General features: G+C 45.9%; 1 protein-coding gene across 5 annotated transcripts in view; it reads right to left on the reverse strand.

Moving 5' to 3' along the window:
• The window catches only part of LOC121595873 (potassium voltage-gated channel protein Shaw-like), a 57,044-nt gene that overhangs the window by 7,358 nt on the left and 37,441 nt on the right, over positions 1–12,245 (reverse strand). The window contains exon 9 of one of the 5 annotated variants that reach the window (XR_006005210.1): positions 11,517–12,230. The exons of the other annotated variants lie outside the window; for them this stretch is intronic. The gene's annotated coding sequence lies outside the window, so the exon portion shown is untranslated. The remainder of the gene's footprint in view (positions 1–11,516; positions 12,231–12,245) is intronic. 5 annotated transcript variants of the gene reach the window in all.

Consider the following 12,245-nt stretch of genomic DNA (forward strand, 5'->3'; position numbering starts at 1 on the left):
GGAAACGAACAGGATATGAAACACTTTTATGAGAAATCCCTACAGGGGATCCCCCCACCAACGCGATCCGCTGGTTTGGTTTTTAGTGCTTGGTTTTATACTTTTTAATGTTTTATATTGGATTGCAGGAGGGAATCACGAGACACCAGTATGACGTCAGATGAGGACTATGAACAGCATACGCCCGGGAATGGTGTCGACTGTGAAGATTGATGGAAAAGGGATGATAAAAAGGGTAGACGGAGAAAGCAGACACAGACACAACACAAAAGTTGACATCGATCGACGTGCTTTGCGAACTCGATTGCCCCGTCCTAGAAGCAGCCATGATGATGACGGAAGAAAAGGTTGAAACAATAAAACCATTCGTTAAATAAAAGTAGGTGAACGAAGAGCGCACAAATGCGTTAATGTAGTGTGCAGTGGTGGCAAACGGCTGTCCAACGTTTTGATGGATTTTTCGGCTCGTTTTGGTGTGCTCGAAAGAGGAAGCGGAAAATTGGTTGTATTGCATTAACGAACGCATCAATGGTGCGGTGAGATAGGAAAAAGGAGTGGAAAATTATACACACACATGTTGTTAAGACTCGTACGTACACTCGTAGAACGACACAAAGGTCCTTTCGGTGATGGCTGACAGGAGGATGAGGATGATGATGGAGGCAGGCGTAGCAGAATGGAACGAAGAGACGAGAAAATCAAACAGATAAAACTGATCGTTAGGGTTTTGGGGGTAGCAGAATGCGAGTGGAAGGGAGCGTATCTCCAAAGACACAGCTTAACATCGTTATAGAAACCATTTCCGTAACGCAAGCCGGTTTTGATTTGAAAGACATCACGGAGGGGAACGTTTTTGAGGAAGGTAGTTTGTGGTATAAATTTTCATTCCCGTTCATCCCGCTCTAAACCCGAACCCGGGCTCGGGATTAGGATACGAGCAGCTCGGGCGGTGTGTGTGTGTGTGCTGTTCACTTTTGGCTCGAAGATGTCAGAAGCTCCTGAATCAACTATGCTTTCTTGCGCTCCCGCAACCCTGCTGTCTGGGTCTGCAGTTGGCATGGGTATCTGATTTGATATGAATTTATTCTTTCATCAGAACCACAGCACAGAACGTTTAGGAGCGAGAATGGGGATAGCGGAGACGAATTTCGGTCACCACAGAGGGCCGGAATAGTATATCCCCAATATCCCAGCAGCGAAAAGACGACCACGGACCGTTGAAAAGTCAGTGTGTCTTGTGCCAATTCCCGCCAGGGGAGCTGGGAAGCACTAAAGATGTACGGCGATGTTTTCTCAGACACAGACACAGGAGCAAGCACGGTTGGCACGGTCGTATCTAGCGGCCTGGGGGGGGATTGAACTTTATTGGCAGCGGTACCGGAACTCTCGGGTGAATTTTTGGTGTCTTATGTGTGTATGTCCATCAGTGGGCAGCGAAAAAGACACTTATAACTTTCTCCCCCTGGTGGGAACGGGAGAAGACACCGTGCGCTCAAGGGAAATAACTGGAACTAGGACAACCCAAGGGTTGCTCCAGTTGGCTTGCTTTTGCGTCGTGTTTCGTGTGTTTCGGCACCTCCCCGATGTAAGATAATAAATAATCGTAGCCTTGCTTGGGATGGGGTGCAGCGGTTCGCTTCTGGGTGGTGCACCGATGCAGCAAAGGAAGGTTTTCTTATCATAAAGTGCAATGGAAGCTGTAGTGGCTGGTACATATTAGGTTTTTGGATGGCATCCCAGGGGGACAATAATACAAGCACAGTATGCTATTTTGGGGATAAGAATCATAAGCGGTTAAGGTGGATTTATTGGATTGGCTTGGGACGGGTGATAAAGTAAGGAAGTGTGTAATCAAAGTTATGTACTGATGCTTTAAGAATGGTACAAGGCTATTGAAAGGAAGTCATCTGGTTTCTTGCTGAAGTCCACAGTTGAGCATCGGAGCTCCTTAGACAGGTTCTTGATAAATTGACTCATCTGTTTGCTGTGTCCTTGATTTAAGACTTAATCCTCAGTGCCAGGTACCATTCTATCTTTAAAAGCACGTAACATTCGTTTCACTGTAGTTTAATACTTCAGTATTAATCTTCCCAAACATAGATCTATACGTGATTCGGTCAAATAAATCATACGCAAGCGCTCGATGTTTGATTAGCTTCTATCAACTGCTATCAGCATGGGAAAAACATCAAAATTCATCTCACCAATCGTTTCCCCAACGCTCGCCTCATGTTTATACAGAGTTGACAAAAATGTTTCAAAATTAGTTGATTATTTATAGCTTTCCTCACGAAACACGAACCCTTTTCCCCAAACACCACGCACCACGAATGTTGCACGCGCCAAACATCCCGAAATTAAAAGCAGCAGGACCTCCCCGTCGCTACCGGTCTCTCCGGGATGCGTTTTAATTTGAATTTAGAATGAATCGAAAGATAATTTATTTGCTGGCCGAGCCGAGCCGTGTTGACGCACCGTGGGTCACATTAAAAACGGAGCGCCGGTTGAGAAGGTTGACAAATTGCTAATGATTTATAGGGGGCGCGTGCTGCTGCCGTTGATGGATCGAGCGACGCGTGGTGTTGATCGGTGTGCTGCCGTTTGGGCAAAACTAGGCAAACATCATAAATAATGATCATAAATTTGTGCCGAGGGTGGAATCGCTTTCCGGTGGGCTTAGTTTTAAAGCGGCAGCAGCATTTGCGGGCCTGCGGAAGCTAAACGCTGCTCAGGTGGAAGCGTTTATGCGATGGAAAGGAAGGGGATTAAGGAAAGTCATCAAAACTCCCACACAACAAATCGGCGGCATGAACCGTCCGGTAAGCCTCGTGAATGGATGGATGGATGAAAACGGATTAGGACGAAAACCATCATCGATTTAAATCGCCGAAGCCCGTGCTGTGCTGAGGTGAATAATATCGTCGTGAATGGGCAAGAGAAGCTTAAAGACGTTCGTTCGTTTACGCAGCATGTTGAACTTCACAGCCACGTGCCCCGGGTTAGCACAATTATATTTGATTTTTCAATTTTTCAGCCCGAAAATTTTACGATCCATTAGGTTGATGCAGAGAGGGAGAGCGAGAGAGAGGAGAAGCGGTTGAGTGCCCGTCGCTTCCAGAGCGACGGGTCTCAATTTAACGATCCGATTGTCGCATCACAAATAACTTCTGCGTAAGTACTGCGAAAAGGGTACTTGGGTGCTCAATTAGGCGAGTTAAAAGTTTTTCGGCTAGACATTCGGTTCGGCAAAGGATTATGACTTTGCTCACGGTTTGGACGGTTGTAGATAAGAGGTGATGGGTTGGGAGGGGGTTTGGGTAGGAAGGGAGAGATTCGATAAAGTTCGTAAACGTATTCGGAAACGTCTGTAGAGAGCAGCGGAAGCGGGGAGGGAATAAAATGGGAGTTTTTTCACCTGGCTGAGCGAAGTAATGGAGTTTGGGTTGATTCTTTTAATGGTCTAGAAGTGGAGCAGTTTTTGTTGTCTTTACATAACCAGGGAAAGTAAAGCACGGGAGAGCAGCTTTTGCAAAATAAATACCTCCGACAGTGAAGTTGGAGTTATTTTTTTGTTATTAATTTTAACGACCCCTAGACAGTTCCAGGAAATTTATTCCGTAAGCGTGATCATCGAGGGCAAACTGCTACGTCCCCGGAAAGCTAGGCGAATAATAAATCGCCCGCTCGCAGTACATATATATTGCACTTGTGTGCTCATAATGCGGAAGTATTTGCTTGGGCGAGGTACGTGAAAGTGCAATGCTACGAATCGATATAAATTACTCGCACGCTCGTACGTGAAATTTAGACCCCAAAACCCAAACCTCCAGGACACGATCGATCCGGAAGTGCTCGGAGTGCTTAAATATGTTATGAGGTTTTCCCATGCGCCGGTGTGAGTGTGTGAGTTTTATTTCCGTTTTAACACTCACCGAGGTGTTTTAAAACAGTCGGAATATGTGTCTGTGTGTGAAACAACACACATTGGTGGTGCAGCTGAATAAGCTTCCGGTACGTGACATGATTTACAAACACGCGTAGTATTGAATCTTTCCATCGGACCGATCGGTGGTGATGGTGGTGATATGATATGTTTGTATCTAGCATATGCTACGGATATGTGTATATTGAAAAAAGCTTGGAGCTGCAGCTAGTGAAACTAGGCAAAAAAGAGGAACATTTATTTCTACCACACACTGTGCACGAGAGCTTCATATTATATCGCCATGTCGAACGATGCGATGAAATATAGTGTCGATCTTAGTGGCAATAATTTCCGACCCACGGTGGCCACCCGTATTAGCTGTTTGCACAAATATCATGCGGAAGGTTAAACCCATTTGCGGTATATTTATGACCCCGAACGCTAGACGTGTTCGGAGAGCCTTCAGGAGGAAGGATTGTTGCGGAGTGGCACGGCGAAAACAACCAACCCACTAAGCACTCATGTTTTTCGGTGTTATTGCGTAGCCCGCGTGGCAAAACGATCCAAATTCACGTTTGATCGCTGAGATGGATGGTGGGTAGGCATGCAAAAAAACGAGAAGAGTGCGCCACCAGCGTGAATAATTGCATCCATTTTCGCTGGGCTAGGAAAATGGGCACATAAAACTACCACCCCTCGCCCGGTTTGATCCGTAGTGCATATTAGCGGCGATTAGTGACGCGGTTAGGAGCTTTAATCGAACATAATGACAGGCGAGTATCGATAAATTAAGCGGGTGATCTAAATGGTTGCGCTGATGTCATTAGGATTGCATACTTTAGGGCGTTTAAGCGTTTACGGAAAGGATAATCATTCAGCAAGGAAGGATTTAAATTATGGAATGCATTGAAAGGCAAAATGTGTTTTGTGCGCCTGAAGGTAGGCAATGCAGTTTGTTTGTCTTTTGATAGACGCGATTATCAAATAATCTAGTTTACATGCACCGTTTGCATACCTGTAGGCGGTAGCGAAGAGCGTTTATAGGCCCATTTTCTGTTGGGAGCAATTTAAAAGCAATCTTGAGTTGACTTGTTCTTTTTTTTCGTATTTTTCTCCGTATGTGGAGTTTTTTGTATGAGTCTCGCTCTCCTGAGTGAAGGAAAAAATCAATAACCTCATCGAATAAAACTGCCTCATAAATCGAGAACGGGGTTGATTGCACCGGTTGTTCAATCCCACAAGGAAGGTCGATAATCGGTACGAGTAAAGCCATCAATTACCGATAATTGGCGCGATGGGGGCTGCACTTATTCGTTTATTCGATCGTTTAATTCGTGCCGGCGAACAATTGAACCTTCGTCGTACATACCGCCCACGAGTAGCGACCCCATCTATATGCGGGGCCAGGAGCAGTATAAAAAATGATTTAAATTTTCATATGTTCAAGCACGGGAACAAGGAAAAGCTCAACAAGACTCAACGGCAACAGTGGGTGCGTACAGGTGCTACATGGGGAAGGATTTGCTTTGCGATGTTCTCGGCGTTGTCCTGATTTACATAACAATCGGGACACCTGTTCGGTATTCCAGCTGGTTGAAAGTTAAATTGGCAGGGACCAAAATGAACCAGCAGCAGCAACAAAAACTGTCCTCGAATATCTTATTTTCGACTGTATAAATAAGAAGTGTTTTCCACCGCACGCAGAAAGGCGCACAGTGGTGGACAGTTTGTTTCATTGGAAGGACGATTAAACGTTTATCTCGAGTTTTTGTTCTTCGGTCTCTTCGGGCGTTCGGCACGAGATGGGAACCGAACGCAGCTGTGCCATGTCGTTCGTTATGAATGCTAGGCACGGCCTGTAAATATAATTTAAACTCCCACGAGACAACTTCGTGCGATCGTTGCCGGTGGGTGGGAGAGGTAGGGAAGCACGGGCCAAAGACCAGTATCCCGTGTTTGTCACGTGCAGTTTGTTTTAGCAGCGATTTCATGACTGTTGACAAAGAGCTTTTTTGCAAACACCGGTACTTTGTTGTTATACGAGACGTTTGCGAGTAAAATATCGATCATTCGGTGAAGACATGCTGGCAAGGAGGGGAGAGCAAGCACGGGGGAAAATGTTTATGAATCGCTGATGAAAATACTTTCTCTGAACTTATATCGTGGCAGAAGTGAGCCATCATCGTAAGGCTACACGGCTGCAAAATTGTTGACACCGTTCGTCAGATAATTGTGTGTGAAACACGCACGAACAAGTCATTCTCTTGACAGCTTGGAAAGTGTTTCAGCGGCAGTATGGAAAATTGGCTTTTTCAAATAATGAAAGCATAAAAAAAGCCTTTAAATGATTGTTTTATTAATACTCATTTAGGGCTCAGTTTTGATAGACATGTTTGAGTAAAACCGAAGATATCTTGATACATCCTACGAGAACAGTAAATTGAAAATATTTTTGGTATCATATTATTGTTTTAGTGAATGTTATTCTCTCTCTCTTTCTCTCTCTCTCTCTCTCTCTCTCTCTCTCTCTCTTGTTGGCCTGCTCACGATAGAGCACGACGATGTGGCATGGCCCGGTCAACAATTATTCTCCAGAATGCTCGGTTCCTGGCTGCAGCCTCCCATTCATGCAGATCGGGTGGCTTAATGTTACATGAAATACATAACAGCAACAAAAAGAATAAAGCAAATATTTTCCACAACCAAAGTTCAAGTCAGAAAAATGATACTAAAACACTGAACAAAAACACATTGCTTTGCATGACTCACGTAGATAGGAACGCGTAGGAAGAGAAAAACTTGTCCAAAAGTATCAAAGACGCGAGAAGCGCAGAAAAAAAAACGACAACATGAAGCATCATTTAACGTCGCACCATTAACGCGCCTCGTGGCCAACGCGCGCACGGAGCGAGCGGACAATAAAGTTTTCCCTAACGTTTGTTTGATTTGCTGGATGGTGCAGTGGAAAAGTAATGCACCTCCTCCAGCATCCTACCCTGCGCGCGATTACTGCCGTGGACTGTAGCAGCAAATGCTGGGCCCATCCCGGTGACCTTTGACCACGACAGGCCGCAGCACTTCGACCGTGAAGATGTTGCCTGACCTCATGAATATTCATTGGCGGGCAGTGAAGCGGAGCAGGAGAAAGGCGGCCAAAACAATATCAACAAAAGCGAGCGGAAAGCGATCGGGAAAAATGAATAGAATAAACTATTCAACCTTCTCGCGCGTGTGGCAACTAAGCATTCAAACGTCAGCAAGGCGACACACGCACACACATGGCAAAGGTAGGGCCAAAGAAAACTGTCGCATGGCGGTTCCTTTTCGCCGTGGCACTTCGGGGAGGGTGGGAGAGGGCAACTCACCCATATCAGTTTGACGTGCGTGTTGATTGAGTTTCCAGCAGAGCGCATAACTTCGTTAACTGCCGTTCTCCTGTGCGGAGATGGGAGATGGTGGGCAGATTGAGCTCCAAAAGCGGGAGTGGGAGAGAGAGAGAGAGAGAGAGAGAGAGAGGAAAGGAGCAATCATTTTCCCAGGACTGGTGGGCAATCTGTATCCCTGCGCGTTGGGCCCTACACCCGGCCAATGAGACGCGCGTTGGAGGCGTGGCGGACTGTGGTGGAATGGATACTAATTCAATAACGACGTACCGTCGTCTTCATGTACGATCGGGGCAAGTGAAACTCCCAGCGCCAGCCAACCTTTCGCTTCCTTTCCCCTTCCTCCCCGCTCCCTGGAGCGCCGGAAAAAGTTGTCCAAAAATAGTTTCGCCATCCGTTTATCGCCAATTCCGTGATATGGCTAAGCGATGTGACACTTGTACGAACATGGTTACTTTTTACGAGACGAGTTTATTTGCCCTCGGCATTACGGTTTCTCTCCGCACAGATGGAGAATTTGCTGTGGGAGGGAATGGAGAGCGGGTCTTGGCGGGACAAAACGACCAAGCGAATGTAGGCGAGAAAATAAAATTGGGCAAAGTTAGGGCAAATAATGAAGCGAAATTCGGAACCGATTCTATCCCATTACATGGTTTGGTTCGGTTGGGCGGTTAGCAATGGTTTGTGCGAAATTGGACTAAGTGAAACAAGTGGATAGAATAAAGTTGTAAGTGTCAATCGCAAGAGGCTGAATCGTTGAATGATGAAAGAACGAACTTATTTGAAGAAAATAAATTCCATTCAAATGGGTAGCTAAATGATATGAAATGAATCAAACAATGAATCTTACCGATCAGATTCGTGATAAAGAACAGGCCAGCGAACAGGAAAAGATCGTACAAAATCTCAACAGTAACATAAGGAGCAAATACAACCGGAAAACAGAAACTGTAAAAGCCAAACAACACAAAAGCCACAGAAACACACACACATTGACCTTTGGCTTTTCAGGTGAGCTTTGTGCAGGTTTCGTGATGCAGGAGAAACCCTCAAAACCTCACCACACAATGCTCGTAATAGGATAAAGGTGGCAGTTGGGCGTAGAGTGGAAAATACCAACACCGGAGCGTGTCAAACAGTGTTACGGTGTTCCGGTTGGAATGGTTTCCGATTGTTAGGAAATTGGCATTCGATTGTGACGAAGCAGTGGCCTACGGGGATGCTGCCCAAGTGAACAAAGGGTTCGCTTTTCTTTTCGCCCGAAAATAAACACAAAAAAGCGTTTTGTTCAAAGCCGGATGAAAAAGAAGTCTTCTTTTTACAAAAGGGAATTTGAATCTATTTCCAGAGTATTATCTGGATCGCAATCAGTCCTCCTCCAAGCGGGCATGGTTTGTTTAAACATTAAAGATTCTGTGGCATGAATGGGCACCTAATTTTCCACCATTCATAGAGCAACACCGTTTTGTGCGCCACCTTTGGGAAGGGTTGTTCCCATACCCTTTGCCATGTTTACCCGACGGACCCGTCCTCTTTGGGAAACATGTTGCCCGAACGCGCCCTCAAGAACCATCGAGCAGGGTTTGACAAACAAACCAGAAGGCCCGCGCGTACGCTCCAACGTATGTTTGAGCGCCGTGAGCAAGCACAAATTACGGTGACAAACTATAATCCTCGGCTCGGCTGTGTGTGTGGCTGTTGTTGCTCACTATTGTTGCTTCAAATTGTAGCTAACAACACGCTTGAAGGCTCGTGGCTCGAGAGATCGTTTGCCAGCGCATCGAAGTGGATACATGCACCGTGCCGCCGCTACAAAGCAATCAGCCTAAGCTTATGCAAAATATACAGCCAACAATCATCGACACCGTTGTACTCGTTGTACCGTTCGGTCGCACCAGCAGCCTTCTCGGGATGCATTTCGTGCGGGTCGTTTTTTCGGCACTTTTTCGGCATTTCATTTCCGGTTCCGGTTTCGATTGTGGTGCAGGCAGTGCCAGTGGCAACTCCGGACTCCCAAAACACGCGCGCCTGAATGTAGGCTCCGGATGTAGTAGCACTCGCATTCCGGTGCCGGCGCTCGTAATAGTGGCGGGATTAACATTGTACGCGGCAAAAGTCATGCAGCGCCTCATCCCCGCATCACACTTTTCGCAAACGCAAACGAACGGGTTTTGGCGATGCATGTTTTTCTACTTCTTCCATTTGTAGTATGGCGCGGGAAAAAATGCAGGAAAAAAGTGAAATCAACCAACCGCAGCGCTTTATTCTTCACACCTCGCCTGTTAGTGTACTAGGGGGTAGTTTTTTGTGTGGCTCTCTCTGTGTGTGTGTGTCATTTCTGCGTGCCGTGACGATGGTGCTGAAGCTTTTCGTGCACGAGACACACGAGATATTCGTTCGCTGCTGCCACCGTGAGGAGAGACTGATTGTCGAGCGCTTTTTTTGTGTGTGCATGTGGCATGCTGCTGCTGCTGCTATTCGAGAAAGCGAATTTTATCACCCGGGAATCTGCAAAAGAGCGACGAGGGGGGCACTGGCCCAGCGTGGCCTGTTTGCCTTTTGTGTGTCCTGCTTTACGACCACTGCAGCGGGCGCTGCGGCAAAGTCATAAAGGTCCGATGAGTTTGTATACCGGGTCTGTGCATATATTGAAAGGGCTTAAGAATGATTGTTTTCGCTTGCCTCGGGCTCAGGGAGTGTGATGCTGATTTTTGAAGCGCATATAATGCGAAAAAGGCGGCACATTCAATTTAGTCTTTATGAAGTAGAAATGGTGGTGGAATTTTTGGTAGCAAACTTGCCATTTAGTATGGAGCACTGTGCAGTATTCAAAACAGTTTGAAATAAGAACCCGCCAACACCTGGCATGTCGTTTCGAAATAAAGGATCATTCCGCGAGCATCGGAACTAGCATTCCATTTAGTTTTGTAGTCACTCGGTTTGCCTGCAAAAATGGGTAAAAGTTTTAGCGTTCCATTTCAACGATTGCCCGAAAAACATCTCGAAAGCACTCAAACAGTCGATAATATTATCCAGTTGGCCGAACAAACGTTCATCAATTTCCACATGGACTGGTTCCTTCCGTTGATTTCCCTTTCTCTCTCTCGCTGCACGAGATCGTCGTCTCGGTTAGATCGGTTTATTGAAACACACGCCACGTGCTCGAAGGGGGGGGGGGGGGTGAATGTGACACATAAAAAGGCGGAAGTACAATCGTAGCAGCGGGTGCAGCCACCACCATCAGGCGCTCGTTAGCAGCACGCTCTCGAAGAAGAAAGCTTCGAATAGGTGGGCGAGTGGTAGTAGCAGTGCCATTCATTCGAACCGGTTATGGGCGATCTTTTTCTACAGACGTGCGGAAAACTATTGCTTGGCGGCTAAGCGTTGCTGGGAAGAAGGATCTGAGCGTTGGGGATAGCAAAACATTTAGATTGAACAGCGTTGTGGAGTGGAGCTTGATTTGGTTGGATGAAATCAATGAACAACACGGCACGGTATGACGCAAAACGACCGCTTTGACGACAGTACTGCAATTGGCAGGTTTTGTTGGCCACGGTTGTCGATGAGATACAGCATCGTACGACCTGGAAAAACGGTTTTGGGTAAGGAATATGAATATTAAAGTAACATTACAGGAAGCGATAGTTTTTACGTACGGAATACACGGACTGTATATTGAAAAGACATTTATGAAAAAATACCAAAATACGGTACAAAAATGCTACTATGACACTGAGAGACAGAGCTGAAATAATGTGAATTGAAACAAAATCAAAAGGAAGAATTTAAAAAAGGTAATTGAGAGGAAGTAATTTGGATAAGCATAGAGAAAAGCAAAATAATAAAGAAAAGTCTTCAAAACTCAAAACGTTTAGCATGTTATTTAAGAATATGGGAGAAATAATTTTCTTAAACAAGTAACAAAGTGTTATAAAATGAGTAATAAAGAAAAATCAACAAAACTACATCAAAAACTACTCTAAAAAAGCGCACAAAATACAAAAAATGCACATCAGATAATGAACACACACCGAATCAAATCTAACGGCCAAAGAGCACAATTTACACACAACAGTTGACATTGACACAACGATTTCGTAGAAGAGTGTAACAGAGAGACAGAGAGAGAGAGAGATAGAACTTGGTTGTTCTTGGTACGACAGCTAGCACGACACCGAAAACGTATACTTAAGCGCTGCTCAACGAACCGTTCCTCGCGGCGAAGAGCGAAGTCTCAACCGAACCGCCACATGAGCGTCAAGTCATCCCTTTTCTCGCTAGAGCGTCGCGTTGCATCCTGCTTTTGCTCGAAGGCATCATTTTAAAAGACCCCACCCTCGGTTGCAACAACTTGACAAGCGGTTGGGAAATAATTTGGGGAGTTTAGTTGTCGCTGTTGCTGTCATTGTATGTTGTCAAGCTGCCCACACCGTATAATGGGCACACCGCGAGCAATTATATTTTGCTCTCCAACGGTCTATGCCACTCTTCACCACTTCTTTGCTTCCAAACTGGATGATAAGTGTAATGGACGTTTCATTAGAGCGTATATTATTATTCGGTCGCGTGTTCTAGGAACGCGCAATACCGGTACATCGGTTTTCCTGCTGTTTACCAGCAATTGTGTGTGTGTGTGGTTGAGTTTTTATTTACTTTCGCAAATCCACCGGAAGGCGCATGTGACACACAGAGACGCGGCACGGCACGCGTTTCTACGGCGTGTCCGAATTAGTTTTGCATCCTTCCAGCAGCAGTCGCAGCAGCATTAGCGTTGGTCGGTGGTTGTTCGTTGATCGTTGGCGGAACGGGTACGACAGGACGGCGTGATGCGAACAATCGTGCAGGGATTAGCGCAAAAGCTGTTCGTTATAAAAGCTGTGCCATTTTGCCGCCCGCTTTGCCTATGTACGCTGAGGCGGCATCTGATGGGCGAGGGG

This window comes from Anopheles merus, chromosome 3R (genome assembly GCF_017562075.2).
Source record: "Anopheles merus strain MAF chromosome 3R, AmerM5.1, whole genome shotgun sequence".
Classification (NCBI taxonomy): Eukaryota; Metazoa; Arthropoda; class Insecta; order Diptera; family Culicidae; genus Anopheles; species Anopheles merus.